We start from the raw sequence: 6,045 nt of genomic DNA on the forward strand, positions 1-6,045 counted from the left end.
TGAAAATTATTTTCATGCTATCACTATATGGATTTAAAAAAAGGAATCCAAACCCATGAATAAAAAATAAAAAATCGACCTTATATTGTGAAGATATTGCAAGCAAAGATTTTGTGAACTTTTACCCATCTTAATCCCAATCTTTTTGAGTGTCAATCTAATCAAATAAAAGTGTCTTTGTGAATTCATGAATGTGTCAAGCGAGTCAACTTTTTTTTAATGTGAATTGCAGGATACATGCACTTTAAACTGCATCCTATCCCAACAAATATATGCAAGACAATAAGCAATACCACCAAGACAATGTGAATTGCAGGATACATGCACTTCAAACTGCATCCTATCCCAACAAATATATGCAAGACAATGTGAATTGCAGGATACATGCACTTCAAATTGCATCCTATCCCAACAAATATATGTAAGACAATAAGCAATACCACCAAGACAACGTGGTTAGTCTTTTACGTTGCTTAGATGTATTGTAGCTTTATTAGATGTATTGCAATCTTTATGTTGCTTAGATGTATTATAATTTTGCTTGATAACTTCACTATAGAATACCATGCCACATCATGTTAAATATTGTCACTTAAGAATTTATTGTGTAACATGTGTGTGAACTTGATAACTTTATTGTAATTTTACTTGATAACTTTATTAGAGAATACCATGCCACATTAATCATGTTAAATATTGTCACTTAAGAATTTGTTGTGTAACATGCGTGTGAACAAATGACATTTTACATTTCCATTTTATAGCTGTTGCTTATACATTCAAACACACATGCATGAGTGCGCACACACGCACACACACATACAAGGGGGAGGGCCACTCTTTAACAATTACATGATGAAAAATCAAACATTTTGATCGTTCTTATAGCATGGGATTGGTATCATTGAAAGGGATGAGACCAAATAAGGTATTTATCATGTTACAATCATATATCATTGCTCCTTAATTATGGAAGTTATTATTCAAGTATGTTCTTGCTTATTTTTTATTGCTCCATAATTATGGAAGTTATTATGCGAGTATGTTCTTGATTAATTTTCATTGATTGAATAAAATAAGCCTTGTGAAATGATCTTTATGTCATCATCTCTTCATCATTATATGTATAAAAAAGAAGTAATCTAAAACCATGAATCAAAAATATAATAATATTGGTCTTATAATGTAAGCAAAGCTTTTGTAACCATCATGAACTTTCTTTAAGGCATCCCCAATAGTTTTGAGTGAAGGATATAATCTATAAAAAATGTATGTATGAATCTATGATCACACCATGCAAATGCACGTCCTACAATTCATGATATTGCAACCATCATGAACCTTAAGGAATCTAAATCCCAATCTTTTTGAATGTGGGACATAATATATTTGTGAATCTATGAGCATAGCATGTAAGTCTGAATATTTTTGACATGAATTACAGGATACATGGCCATGTATCGTGATTTGTACTATAAAAAAACTCACATATACGTTATCAATAATCTAATCACATAATTTCATTATATCTTTTACACATTTGCAAATGAGATAAGAAGAGTAGATGAGGCAAATGAAGCTATGTGTAGATTTTGCATTCTGTTATATGTAGATCTTAAGTGTTAACTAGAAAGATTTGACCAAGCATTTTGATGTTTTATATCCAATAAAAACTGTCTAGAATGAATGACATGAGAAGGTTTTCCCTTTTGAGAGTAAATAATGTCGCTATTTTGTATGGACCTAGGTAACCAAAAACCTTTAATAATTGAGCAATGATACTTGAAAAGTCTTGATAAGTGTTATTGCCACAACTTTTTGGATCTCACAAAGAAATACGATATTGTTACTTAAATTATTGATAAGCGAAAGCATGCCCATTCAATTCCCTCAAAACAAGAAAAATAAATTAATTGCATATCATGAAAAATACAATGAAGAGATTAGCAAATGATTCATGATATAGTATAGCATGTAATTGGCTGTATCATGTCCTCCAACTTAACACTTTAGATAGTATCTTATTTTTTTCTATAATAATCCACCGTTTACTTTTCCAATATGGTGATTTATAACATTGTAAGTGCACTACCCTGTAGTTTGTGATCACTTTGGAAAGCATATTTTTTATATAACAATCCACCATTTGCTTTTCCAACGAGGTGATTTATAAAAAAGAATTTGATTGTAAAAGTTTCAACAAAGAGCCAAAGCTTGTGCAGAGATATATTATACCTCATTGGATTCAATAGAATCTAGATTTCTATTTAAATACCTTGTGTATATATTTTTGGTTTCATGCTCACCTAAAGCACATTGACATACAAGATCATTATAAGCATGAGCTTATCATGGATGGATTGCAAAGATAAACTTCCCATAATTCATGTCTCATTGGACTTAATAGAATCTAGATATTTAAATACTTATGGTTTCATGCCTCATTAGACTCAATAGAAATCTAGATTTATATTTAAATACCTCTTGTGTTTTTTATGGTTTGCTCGCACGAAGCACATTAAGATACATTGTCACTATGTGCATGAGCTTATCATGGACGAAGAGGTGAAGCTTGTCCCGATGACGGAGAATTGTGTTGATATTTTCACAAAGGCTCTTGGGAGAGATTTGGTGGAGTGCCACCAAATCAACTGGAAGTTCACCTATACAAGTGGGACGACGTTGAGGGAAGGTATCGAAAAAGCATTTGCTCAATGCTCCACCCTCATGTTGTCAATATGGGTGACACGATGTGTTCCATCTTGTAAGGCTCCCTATATGAGGAATACCCATTTGTGCTGAGACTCCACACACTTGGTTCCCATTTTAGACACTAGGGATGGTGGCCAAACGTAGCATGATAGTTAGGAGATGGTTTATTCTAGTAGGTTGCATAAAAGTACGGGTCAATGGACCACACTATTGGGTAGAAGGAAATGTTATCAAGATAACTTATCCTTGGGTTGTGAGGTTAGTTCATGTACGCATGTAACCAGTCCATCTATGATCAAGGACATGGCTGCAACACTACTTCCACTAGGAGACTATATATAGTCTAGTGGTGGTTCCTCAATTTCATATCTTATCTTGTAAAGATTAAGATCCACTTGAAGCACACCTAGTTGAAACTATTATATAGAAATATCTATTTGAATTGAAACTTAAGCTGATTTAATATAGCCACAAAAAAGTTGAAATTACTAATATAGAAAACATAATTTTGAGTTGAACTTTGACTTTAAAAAAGGTAGGCAAAGTTAAGGAATAATATAGACGCATGCTTACAATTTGAAGCTTCCCATGTGTATACATATTTTCTAAAACTCTAGATGTTGTATATATTTCTAATGTGAACTTCGTGACAAATTTTAATAGTAAAAAATGACATAGTTTCGATCTCATGTGCGTGCTTGGTTGCAACGTACAACACTCAAGTAGCCAAGTAACCAAATGACATAGTTTTTGATCTCATGTCTATGCTTTGTTGCAACATACAACACTCGAGTAACCAAATGAATTTCACACGTTTTCCTAACCTTTGAAGAGAAGGTTTGCTGATTTATCTAAGATCTTGTCAAGCTAAAAGTTTCTAGGAGTCCTTGGATTTATCTCAAGCAAATCACTTATTTTGCTAGCTTGCAAACATAGATTGCAAGTGCTTGCCCTTCAAATAATGTTTTATTGATGAAATCTCCCCTTATCTTAGAACTCTAAGTCAAGAGATGATAAGCAGTTGATAATTTCTTTGGAGTGTATGTAATAAACTCTTAAGATTCAAAAGAGAACATGCTCTTGACATCTTTAGTCAACCTCAAATGGTAAAGCCCTTTCATCCATAGTCCAGTACTTTTACAAACCCCCTTTAATGGCATATACATTGTGCATATAGATTTATTGGATGCCATACTTTAAACTATCCCCATTTTCTACTATATTTTAGAGCACCTTATAGATTCAAAGTTCAATGTCCACATGTATATAGAGTTTTCAAAATTTGCACACGTGCTTTCATACAAAGTGAATTATACGACATTGTATTTTATATATGAATTTATCATGTCTGAACTCATGTGTACAAATGGTCTCATAGATGTTCACCCATCTAGAGGCCTTAAACTCATGTGACTTTAGAGGAACGACTCCTTGTTGATGATAAAGGGCAAGGTCTTCTTTTGCTATTGTTCAATGTTTACTAATAAAGAATATGTTGTCACATTCCAAACAAAAAAGAATATGTTCTCATATTCCAAAAAAAAAACATATACACCATTTATGCCACAACACAAAGAGAACTGTAACACTATTAGTTTAAGAACGAGCTAGGAGGTGGTGATGCACGGTAATAACCATATGAACTATGGGTGAAAAGGTGAAAAACATAAAAATGGATATCTCTATATGGGGGGAGGAGGTAACACGACATGTAAGCGAGATGGGTGTCCACACTTAATTGGCCTCTTAGTATTATTAACCCAAGAAATTGACTCTTATGTTTGTAATGACCTTTACCACTTCACCTTCTCATGAGTATTTTTTCATCAAAGGGCAAAAGAGGAAAGAAATGAAGGTGAAGCATCAAAGGTCCTCTATTCTAGCTATATGTATTTGCAACTAGGTATAGGTAGTTTGGAATATCCTCATGAATATTGAAAAATGATAAGATCTTTCCACAAAGTTGCACAAAGTTGCCATTGATGCAGCTAATGATTGTGCAACTTGGCAACCTTTAACTTAATGAGATTTATAAAAAAAAGAGAGCTTTTTTAATCTAGCACTACTCTAGCGTGGCTATAAGGTTGCATTGATGCGCAAGGTATATTCATGCTTAGAGGGGATGGACTTGTAAATGCATGGCACATTTGTCTCACTCAAAGTTGTACGCAACATAGCCAAAACCTTTGTGATTGTGATTTGAACTTAAAAGGGAGCAACACACTCAAACCTTTATGAGCAAAGGGACGAGGCTATATATGGTGAGTTGTTAGAGGAGATTCAAATTTTAACCCTTAAGCATAGAATCGCTATAATAACCCCCATATATATATATATTTATGCCGCATGGTAATTCATACACTGTGCAAAGTCATAGAGTGAACAATTAGCTAGGTTCAAAAGGGACCTAGCAAGACAATACGATCCTCCTAGTAGCAAGGAAAGAAGGCTAAGTCTAGTAACACAGAGCCATCTTACTCTCTATTGCATGCTTATAGCCTGTGGTGTTGTCAATCAAACAATTTGGAAATTTGTAACTTGACTAGTTATGCCCTACACACAACAAAGTCATGTGATGCGAAAAGTGGAAGAGTAAGGTCCTCTCGTCAAATAGAACTTTATGTTGCTTGGTGTGTGCTCATCACATCTCAAGCTCAGTTTGGTTGCCTAAGCTTTCTTGTTTATGGGCATTAGGTGGCATCGTCGTTAACAAGCGGAGAGAGTACCTTTTTATGTGTAAAGGTGAACGCCCCACCGAATATTTGAGTTAAAGTGTTTTGATTGTCTATTCAAACAATATGTTTGTGTAACCAACTCGAGAGCAACCTATCGACTTTCAAGCACCACCTCTATAATACAAGGAACAAGTTAAGAACTTTAGAGAGAGAGAGAGAGAGAGAGAGAGAGAGAGAGAGAGAGAGAGAGAGAGATTATCTAGAGCATGGTCGAGTGTCCTCGACCATGACACTCTTACATCTCTATAAATGATCATTCACAATTACGTTTATCTAGTTCTTTTTTTTGTGGATCTTTTGTGCTTGTGCTTGTGTGTGCTTTTTCATGCCGTTGTCAATAGCCAGCAGGTATTGAACCCAGCACCTCATGCATGGGACTTCAGCACCTTACCACTAGGCCTTTATTTAGTTCAGACCCACCCAATGAATGCTTTTTAATCCCGTAAAGACCCCCATGTTCAAGAGTAATGTGGTTGAGGTGCTCTAAAACCAAGTGAACACATAGCCTACCAAGGGCAAGCCAAAGATGGGAATTTAAAATGATGTTCAAAATTAAATTCAATGGAGTCAAAAAAGTGGAGAGAAATGTAGATTACGG

This window comes from Cibotium barometz, chromosome 4 (assembly GCF_041138505.1).
Source record: "Cibotium barometz isolate CiBa-2024 chromosome 4, ASM4113850v1, whole genome shotgun sequence".
Lineage (NCBI taxonomy): Eukaryota > Viridiplantae > Streptophyta > Polypodiopsida > Cyatheales > Cibotiaceae > Cibotium > Cibotium barometz.